This window comes from Glandiceps talaboti, chromosome 17 (genome assembly GCF_964340395.1).
Source record: "Glandiceps talaboti chromosome 17, keGlaTala1.1, whole genome shotgun sequence".
Classification (NCBI taxonomy): Eukaryota; Metazoa; Hemichordata; class Enteropneusta; family Spengelidae; genus Glandiceps; species Glandiceps talaboti.
In genome coordinates, this window is record NC_135565.1 from 22,275,497 (window position 1) to 22,286,630 (window position 11,134).

Sequence of the window (11,134 nt, forward strand, 5' to 3'; positions counted from 1 at the left end):
AATATTGTACCATAGTTCAATAAGTCAGAAGAAGACATTGAAACATTTTCTCAAAATAATGAATGTTACAAAATTGTCACTTATTATCAATATTGAACACAGATCAGTATTTCAAAATTAGGCACTGGAACTCATTGAAAGTTCATATGTCTTCATGAACAACCTCACCAATACGCTAGATTTTTTTTTTTTTTTTTTTTTTTTTTTTTTTGGGGGGGGGGTTCATTTTTTTCCTCTTTATATTTACTTTTTTTTCAATTAAAGCATTTCAGTACCATTTTGAATTACCGACCTCTGCTGGGATTTTTTCATTGAAAGTTTTATTTGACATCACGTCCAAGTTCGTATCTTTAGCTTTTGCAGCAAGGAACACTGAAAGAAAAAGAAAATATATATAATCACTCAAGAGTATGATACTGATGTATGTAAGTATACACAAAAGTTTAGAAACTGCTGATACATGTACATGTAGGCACATGGAGTAATTTTGTGGTAAATTTTCTTGTACAACTACGCCAAATACATTCCACTTGCTGTTTTAATTTCATGAATTGTATGTGGTACATTTAGGAAATAATTGTTCATTTTGAAAAAATATATTGTAACAAGATCAGTTCACAGATACAAGTTTTGCAATATTAATAGAAATTACCTATATATATATATAACATACCTCTGACTGTATCAATATTATGAACATCTAGGACAGGTAAGTTGTGCCGCTCCTTGCCTCTCCTTAAACCCTGACACCACAGCTATTCATTAGTTCTTGCCTTGTAAAAACAAGGCCAAGAACAGAATTCATGAGCGATCCTGAAATATATTGAAAATACATACAAGATATATGAAACCTCAGGCAGTAATACACTTTTTAAATCACATCTTAATGTGTCAACACAGACTCTCCCAGAATTCTTCCATAATAAAGGAGGATTCATGTTTAAATTTGAGGTTAAACATATAACTTGTCATCGACAAAACCATTAATTTCACAATACACACCAAGATTGTGGTTAGACACTCCAACTTTCAGCACAATCTACCTAAATGAGGAGTTGGCATGGAAGTAGTTTGCTCAAAAAATCAACTCTTAAATGTTAAATCATTCGCATTGTTTACATATAACATGTAAAAGGAGAAGATTCAAAGAATTTCATACTCAACCCCCCCCCCCCCCCACCCATCTCTACTTGTTTAATGTTCACTGTTTATCAAGAATTATTTTGCTATGATGCAGCAAGATTAACACTGTTAAGGTTTGTTAGAAATTCATCAGTCACTTACAAATGTGTTATTTGTCCCACTCATGTATGGTGACCACACAAGTTATTATTAAAATCAACTCACCACGATAATCCTTAGCTTTAGCAGCATTATTTTCTGCATCGAACAGACCAACAGAACTAACTTTTACATCATTATACTAATAAAAAAATATGCAGGCATATTTTTGGCAAAAAAAATTTTATAAACGTGAAAACAATGGTGAGCCAAACAATCTACAACCTAAGCTCAGAATATTTTCAAATATAAACAGTCATGTGTGAGCCGAGGGTTGCCACTACACATATGGTGTTAGTTTGTGAGTTATCACATAGGATGTTATCATGGGGCATAAAACACAAATGTTTTATGCAAAATGCTGGTTATATACAGCATTTCATATCAATGTTTAAAACTAACAAAAAACCCAGTTATATGATTCAAACTTAAAAACGGATCTTCAGCTCAAAGGCTGTATCTCCTCGCTACACACTCAGTGACAGTGCATGTATTTCATATAAGAATGTTCTCTGGATGTGCATATCAGTATTTTACAACAGTAATTATCGCATGAACAGAAACAAAAGAGCACAATTAATGTGAATTCATTCTTTGCATGGAGTGTAAATACAAAAAATCAAGAACAAACTGACAGGAAGCCGATATAATCAATTCAACTTTCCTCGTACAATGTAGTTTCAACAGTTCATGCAATTGCCAGTTATAGCTATAGTAGTCAGATTCACATAATGTCACAAGTCCTGCTTGTAAGTTGCAGACACAAGACATAGGTCAAAAGACTACACACAACATACAGGAATCTATTTGGAAAATACCAACAATTAAAAACATGTACAGCATGCATGCAAAGGGCTTATAACAAAAAAATATCAACTCCAGTAGTAAAATAATATTAGCAATCGATCGACTATTTACCAAAAGGTGAGGGACATTGTCAGAATCGACCACCAAGCTCACTCCATTTTCAAACAAAATTAGAGTCTAGATTCACACATGCAATGGCACAGTTTGTATACACCTACAAATCATAGTTTACTTACGCGCTGATCAAGTTTTCTCCAACTTCATGAACTTGTGACATCTCAATGGCACTTGAGGTCTTTAGTTCTGAGTGCAAGGTTACTTTCAAGGAGTGAATCGTTTGAGTCAAGGGACGTTATCAGCTGTTACAACTTTTATAATCCTATTACAGTTAACATTGCAAACAGATTTAGAGATTGTCAACAACCTGACTTGCCTATTGATGAACTCGGGTTATCTGTAGTTTGGTTTTACTGAGGTGTTTCCGACATGCCAACTTCATGAACTTGTCAGAGTGACATCTCAATGGCACTTGAGGTCTTTCCAGATATCAGTCTCTACAAATATGTTTATTTTCCCAGAGGAAAACACAGCACAGGATCGGTTGTTTCAGACGTTGCATTTCTTAGAAATGCATGCATAGTTCAAATCATACTAGGGATTTTCTCGGATTTCTTGGTACATACCAAAAAAAACCATCATTTAATCATTTATATAATATATCTAAATATCAGGTTTGAGTTCAGCCAATAGTAAGAAATGATTTAGCATGTTTCAGTGAGTAGAATAAAATAATAAATAACATCTCATAGACAACAAAAAATGACCCAAAAAACATTCCAAACTCAGCTTGAGCCCCTATAATGTCTACCATTTACAGGTATGTATAGAAAGTGTTTGTGTTTCAAGTTTGAATTTCTTTGTTGCACTTGAAGTTTACATGGCCAAATTCATTATAGTTTTATTTTAAGAAACTGTTTGCGAGATTTGTTGATACCCAGTATGTATATATCAGTGTTTAGATTTATAAATAGAGAAAGCATTTTCGGATCCACATCTAAAACTTGTAGATATAATTACTGTATAATATTGTATAAGTGTATATATGGTCACTGATGATAGAGGAACTGTGATATGGTTTACATTATGGAGCATACAATTAGAAAGTCCAGTGTCCTGATGTAAGTTTGGTGGTACAAATAGTCGAAATGGTAAATAAGTTTAGTCTATATATTCTACTGTTACCTTAGTATATGTTTTAACAACATAGCTAGGGGATAATTGGTTTTCTGTTGTAATGCAATGTTTTACATTTTAAGAAGAGAAGAGGTAATAATGTGATCTAGTTTGTGCTGTTGTCTATTGCTATGGTAACGGTATCTCTTTTTGGAGGATGTATTGGCTCTGAAAAGAGCCGTTTGGTTTGTTTACCTTACGGTAAATGATTAGATCATGATCTCATACAGTTCATGGTATTGTCATCTTGACTCATCTTCAGTTCTTGTCTTTTATCCAATCTTTGTTGTCATCTTTGATGGATATGATATCATCATTGGTATGCACAGTAGTTGTAGAATGGGACTTGATTGAAGAATACCAAGGAATCAATGACTTCTTTGTTATTGACACTATACTAAATCATAACATACACATTACTGGGATGAAGAAATTCTTCTTTTTAAAATATCTCCTTAATATCTGTAAATAAAATAAAATGAACACCAATATTAGATGAAATATAAATATATAATATATCATAATTTATTTTTATAATCCTAAAGTCCTTCTAGTAGGTTGAGGGGAAAAAAATAAACATATATCATATCTTCATATGAACAAGTAGAGGTGCCCTTTCATGTTACATCTATGTGACCTTTGACATTACATCTATGACCTTTGACATTACATCTATGTGACCTTTGACATTACATCTATGTGACCTTTGACATTACATCTATGACCTTTGACATTGCATACTGGTATCACATTCACAGTATTCAACCACTTTGATGTTAATTTTGTAAATGACTTGATATCCACACTAACTTAGGTTTAATACTATAGTTATGTATATTGCATGATTATTTCATATATTTTCAAATTCATATTTAATAGTTTTTAAAAAATTCTAACGGTAATTTAATGTCAGACATAAACATCACTTTTTAATGCATGTTATTTTTATGTAATATATATGTAACATTCAATTAATATGCAATTAAACTGGCAATAAAATGATAAAAATAGATTTCTACATAATTGGTTACCATAGAAACCACATAATTTTACCTAAACTTGCATTTAACAAACTCTCCATTTGTTACCATGACCAGAGAAAATGATACTTTGAAAATATTTCACACCATAATGTATATGTGGGATGTCAAGAGTGAAGAAATTAAAAAAAAAAAGGTTACCATGGTAACCAATGAAATGTTTTGAACATAATATTTTCAAGAATTCTATTTAATCACTACTTGTTAAGAAAATTTAAGTTTTAAAGTTCTATCTCACTTAGAACAAAAACTATGAAGAAAAAAGAATTTTTGAACAGAACTTGTAAATATTGTTGCTATGGTTACCATATCTTCATCATATGAATTAAATTTTGAAGTTTTTGTTAAGAAGTTGCATAAATACACAAAACATCCATGAAATTTAAAAAGTTGTCTACAATAGTATAACAAACTTAATTTTTATGAACATTAAATGTTTATTTTCCGTGGATAGTTGCCATGGAAATTCAATATTTGACTTCAAAAAAACATGTCATGCACCATATCATATCAGAACTAAATTTTCCCCTCATAAAAAAAATGATAAATGCAATTTATAGCAATTTCAAGGAAGAATATTCTAATTTGCCAGTTGTATTGAATGTGTAGTCTGATGTTTGGCCTTTGACCTTTGACCTTTGTTTACATTACAGGTCATTGGCAAGTAACCAAGAGACTGAATGGTGAAAATGGTCCAGTAAAGTTCAAAAAAGTGCAAGGAGTGACCACAACTCACCTTGGTCAAGTGGTCATGGCTGATGAAGGCAACAATAGTGTACTCACCTTGAAATCAACTTATGAAGTTGACTCTGAAATTAGATTTGATGGTCACTTTCCTAATAAATTCAAACCTTATGATGTTGCCGTGACAACAAGCAATACATATTTCATGACAGATTCTGGTAATGACCAAGTTGTCATGTTTGACAAATCTTCTAAAACTACTAAAACATTTTGTCAAAATGATGACATTGAACCAAGAGGAATTGCTTTACTGGATGAAGGATTTGTTGTCACTGATGAGAAAGGTCACAGAGTGGTCAAGTATGACATGAATGGTGAAAGTGTAGCAGAGGTTGGACGTCATGTCCTGCCAAGTCTACTCTATGACCCTCAGTTTGTTGTGGTCAATAGTGATAACAATGTTATTGTCTCTGACGATGGCAGAAGTAGTAAGGATGGTAGCATCAAAGTGTTTGGTAAACAATTACAATATCTGTTCACAATGTGTAGTGATGTGGAGTATCCCTATGGGCTAAGTGTAGATTTATGGGACAATGTTTATAATACTCAGTCACCTAGGGGGTCAGGTTGGGTGTCGATTGTGAAATATACAAAGAATGGAGAAGAAGTTGAAAGAATTAGAGATGACCGAGACTGGGGTTTCATTGCTGTTAGTAAGTATGGACAGTCTAAGATTATAGTTTCAGACCGATACAGCAACCTTGTCAGAGTTTACACCAAATAAAGAAATCTACTTTACACTACGGTGTATATTTTACAAGAAAAAAAATTATTTTATTATTTTTAGTGAAATTCTCAGAGAATTTTATTGAATATAGGATAATAAAGAGATGTGAGGTCAACAACACTTTAATCTTGTAAACAATATAGTCTGCACAAAAATATTCTCTAGTTTGCATATTTTGAGAATTTTTTTTGAATAAAACACACTCTACATGTGTGTCGCTATTTTTTGTGATGTTTCTTATGATATTTGTAAACATTTTGGAGAATGTTTTGGTGCAGAAATAGAGGAATATTGGATTTTTCATATGTTGAACGTTGTGACGTCATAATTTGTATTTACCGCGTCGTTACGATACGACAGCCATTACCATAAGACTGATCAAGTATTTATTTATTTTCACACTTTCTGATAAAAATTATGACTGGAAATGACACTACACAGGTGCCGCTACATTTGCTGATGTACACTAAAATATTTTCGGATAAATCCAAGAATATTTTGTGGCATAATTTGAGTATTTTTGAAGTAACACATGCAAACCGGTCATGACGTCCGGACTTCAACATATGCTATTTCCATCTGAGAATTTCATATTGGCCATAAAACTACTTGTGTGTGCAGAATAATTATAAATCTTTACCTGTACATCCTTTGATATTTGTAGGATATCTGATATAAATGCGACTGTACTTTGATCTTTGTAAGTTGCTAAATTTTGAAAGATAATCACCAGACACAAAGACCGTGTCTTCACTCGATCGAATCCATTTTGTGAATGAGTGCCGCTGAGATATTCTCCGTTCGAACAAGAGAGGGCGCTAGACCACTGATCTGACCCAATCTGATTAAAATCCGATGTAGATGTCGGCTAATCGTTCATTGCTATTTTACCTTCGTTATTTTGCCTGAATTGACCTTCTTGGTACATGTTTACGTAGAGGAGGTGATCAGGCTAAAAAAGTAAACATGTACCAAGAAAGGTCAATTCAGGCAAAATAACGAAGGTAAAATAGCAATGAATGATTAGCCGACATCTACATCGGATTTTAATCAGATTGTGATCAGACCCTGCCTCAATCACTAAGAACACAACTTGACTGTCAAAGAGGTGTTTGTATTTTCAATTACACAGAGAAAGGAGTATTTGTTTATGCAGTAATCAACACATTGTAAAATATTACTTTTAACCTTTTATGTACAAACGTTTTGACACTTTAATGTCAATGTATAAAACAGTGATTTTGTACCTCTTCCTTTTGTAAACAATGTTATCACTGGTGGTAAGACTTCACCTGCAGTACACATCATAAGTCTGATGTTGTACTTTTAACGTTTTTATTTTTTTATTAAAGAATCATGTAATTGTTTTATTTTTTTGTCATGTCACTTTTTTACCGATTAAAGGATGTGTGTAATTATAATATCGCATTGCAATGTGCATTGATTATTTACAAGTTGTGCAGTGTACGTATGTGTAAGCTAAGAATTCGATAATTATCAATTGCTGATTGAGATTTTGCATTACTCAAGCGATCCGTAGATAGAGTTTGTATGTGATGAACGTCGTTCTTCAAGCATATTGTTATATAGCCTGGGAGAATACGAGGGCTAGGAGGTACGACCAGATAACGATGTATCTCGACAACGTACGTAGTAAAAAGTCTAATTAGTCTAATTATATCAAACCTCATAAAACTAAAAAAGCCGGACAGACAGATCGACCAATGCGTGCACGCACACACACACACATGCACGCACGCACGCACGAACATATGCGCACGCACACATACATACATACACACATACATACATACATACATACATACATACATACATACATACATACATACATACATACATACATACATACACACATACATACATACACACATACACACACACACACACACAACACACACTCATTGTTCGAATGATACAAGTACAATATATAAAAATGGTCAATCAAAACATATACACACACAGTACACATGGTAGTATTTGGGGAATATCTCCGTAAAGTGAATTTCATTTAACTTAGTATGGAGAATTCTAGAAAAAAGAATGAACACATATTTGTGGAAGTGTCTTTCAAAATTAAATAATTGTTAGTATTAAATAATGTACTATAGGATATAATGTCTTATCAATTACAAAAGTTTAACATGCTTAAACACGCATGTCACTGACCGGGAGAGAGGAGAGTGTGGGGGAGGGGGAGAGAGACGGCAAGGGACATACATATAGTTCTTTTATGAATCTTTTGGTCATTTATAATATGGAATACCATTTTGAAGCTCTACTTCTTGGTGCTACTCTAATTCACCGTGTTTCATTCACCGCGGTTTATCGATTTATCCACTCGTACCTTTTTGTTTCTATGCACATGTCATGTTACTATTGAAATACAATGTAAGAAATCAAACGAAAGCATCGTGTATTGGTCGATAGAGGGCGCTGTGACCACTGGCAAGCAGTTCACCAGTTTCTGAAACTATCTAATTCGTTATACGAATTGAAGTATTATAAAAGTCAGATACAGAAGAGTTTAAATCTTGAACTATTACACTATTGTGACATTTGCACCCACTTTTTCCTTATGTCCAAATACATGAGAAAATATTACACGTGAATATCAATGAGAAACAAGAATAAAATGTCAGACAATTGATTGAAAAAACTTATTCACAGTTAATTTACTGAAGGAAACGTCACACTCAATCAGTTTTTATCTTTCCGGTAAATTATCAATCTGATTAAAATCTGATGTAGGAACACGACTCGATTGCTTCATTCGTCTCTATTTTATTTGTGTATGTTGTTTTCATTTGAGTGTGTGTGGGGGGGGGGTTCTTGGAGTGACTTTGAACGCTCACTTGCGGACTGACTTCATAGCCCTTTGGTTATCATGGAATCTCTATGCCAACAAAAATATAAGGAGGAGATGTGAAGATAATAAAATTAACAAAAGCTCAACATTAAAAAAAAAGATATATTAGGACTAACTTTGATATCAAGTTAGGATAACAGTTTCTTTATATAACAACAGAAATAATAGTGTACTCATGGGGGTACATTGTATACTAGATTTTGTTTTTTTTCTATACCCATCACTATAAAAAAACATGTTTTCAAATAATTATTACTGCTTTATGAATTTAGAAGACTGTATTCTCGATACCTGCAATAGCATTTTCCCTCATGCTAGGGGGTCAAAATAGTACAAGAAGGTCGACTTATTCTCATTCGCGCCTATAGTAATGCATGTGGAGATGCTAGCATGGAGCTGAAGTTATGGTGTCCACCCGGAAATCGAATGTTTGTTATTTTAATGATGCACCCAGTGTAGTAGAGAGTAATATTCTATTTTAGGTAAGGAGAATTAAAATTAGTAAATATAAAGTGCTTCGGATTTTGGTAAATATTTCAACATAAACTTACAAAAAGGCAAATTATATTTCTTTCATAAGATCCTCTTCTTGTATGTATGTGTGTAAACTGGTCTTCCATGAAAAAAAACTTCTAACAGTGCATTGCATATTGTACATGCCTATATCAATTATTTTCTTTACTTTGGCACACACATGATATAAAGTGTGCTGTCATCAATCCAATGATATACTTCATTAGCAGACATGGAAATACATAACCTCACCATATTTCTTTAAAACGTAAAACCAGAAGATTTTTTTCCACCTGTTCGCTGTGTATATATAGAAGATAATTTCGTAACATTATTTCACAGTAGTTTTTCAATTTCTCAATGAGAGACTCATTTAAATCTCCACCACTCCGTACCTTGTTGGCATCTAGTTTGTTATATATCCAATGGGAATAATACATAGTAATGATATTTGTTATAACATGGTGTATGCAGGGTCAAATGAAAATATTGGTATATGTACGTTGTGTGTTTTAAATTAGCATTATGGTAAAACACTTAAGTCTTCACCTGTGTGACCCCAAACAAGACATGTCAATATCCCATAATACCCGTGTTTGTTCGCATATATAATTTTATTTTTATTTATTTTTATTTAAACTTTATATAAAGAGGGTTAAAATAATACAGATAACCTGGTTAGCTAAAAGCTAGTCTTCCCCAGGGCTCTCTAAAGACAACAAAACAGGATAAGTTAAAACACACACAGAAATACAAATAAGTCAAATACAATATACAATATGCAGGAATCATATACAAATTAAATACAATATGCAGGAAACAATAAAACTCATTTAAAATATGCTTTTATAAAATTTGTCTTAAAAACACTAAAAGACCGTGAATGCCGAACTTTTTCGGTAACCTTATTGAAAGTGATTGCACCTGCATGCCTTAATGTTCTGGACGTTGACATTAATTTGTTTGTGGGGACATATAGGACATTGTCTTGGCTGCTGAGTCTGGTATTGCGGGATGATACATTATTTATCCTCGTAAACTTAAATAATTGTAGCTGACACTAAGGTCTTCATGTCAATCAATCGTTGTTTATACATACATTGACCCTGCCAACATAAATGATAACCTATGTTAATAATTGCACAAAGCAGCTACAAAACCACATCAGCTAGCTACGGATAATTCTTAATAGTTTGTTGTCAATCAACAATATATACTGTATAGTTTATGTTGAAACTATTAAAACGTTTACCGTTGTCAAATTTCATTTTATGTTGAACTCTGTAAAGATGGCCAAAGTGAATAATTGACGGTTTGTTTCAGGTAGCCATAGCAACAATAAATCAATTTACTCATAACTGTTGGTACTGACACCATAAATCACCGTGCTGACATCCAGGTGTCAAATTATTTCTTAGAGTTTAAGGAATGCATAGCTATAATGATAGAGATAACATTTCTTACAACTGAAGTAATGATATTAGTTATAACATGGTGTAAGTAGGGTCAACTGAGGTCAAATTAAAATGTTGATCCATGTACTGTTTGTGTTTTAAATTAACGTTGTGATAAAAGACTTGAGTCTACACCTGTGTGACCCCAAACAACACATATCAATATCCCATAATACCCCATGTTCGTTCGCCAGATATAAACAGAATTCCTTCCATATATATAATTGTAGCTGACACTAACGGTCTTCATATCAATCAATCATTGTTTATACACACATTGACCCTACCAACATACATGATAACCTGTTAATTATTGCACAAAGAAGCTACAAAACCACAATTAGCTAGCTACAGATAAATCTCCACAATTTGTTGTCAATCAACAATATGTACTGCCTGGTTTATGTTTGAAACTAACGTTTAACGTTGCCAAATTTCATTTCATTCC

At 32.9% G+C, this 11,134-nt stretch overlaps 1 long non-coding RNA gene across 1 annotated transcript; it reads right to left on the reverse strand.

Moving 5' to 3' along the window:
* Nucleotides 1-272: 272 nt before the first annotated feature.
* Nucleotides 273-1,561, reverse strand: LOC144448560 (uncharacterized). Its single transcript, XR_013482111.1, has 3 exons — nt 1,348-1,561; nt 674-813; nt 273-372 (listed from the first exon to the last, which is right to left on the reverse strand). It is a non-coding gene; the product is annotated as an uncharacterized LOC144448560 (long non-coding RNA).
* Nucleotides 1,562-11,134: the final 9,573 nt, after the last annotated feature.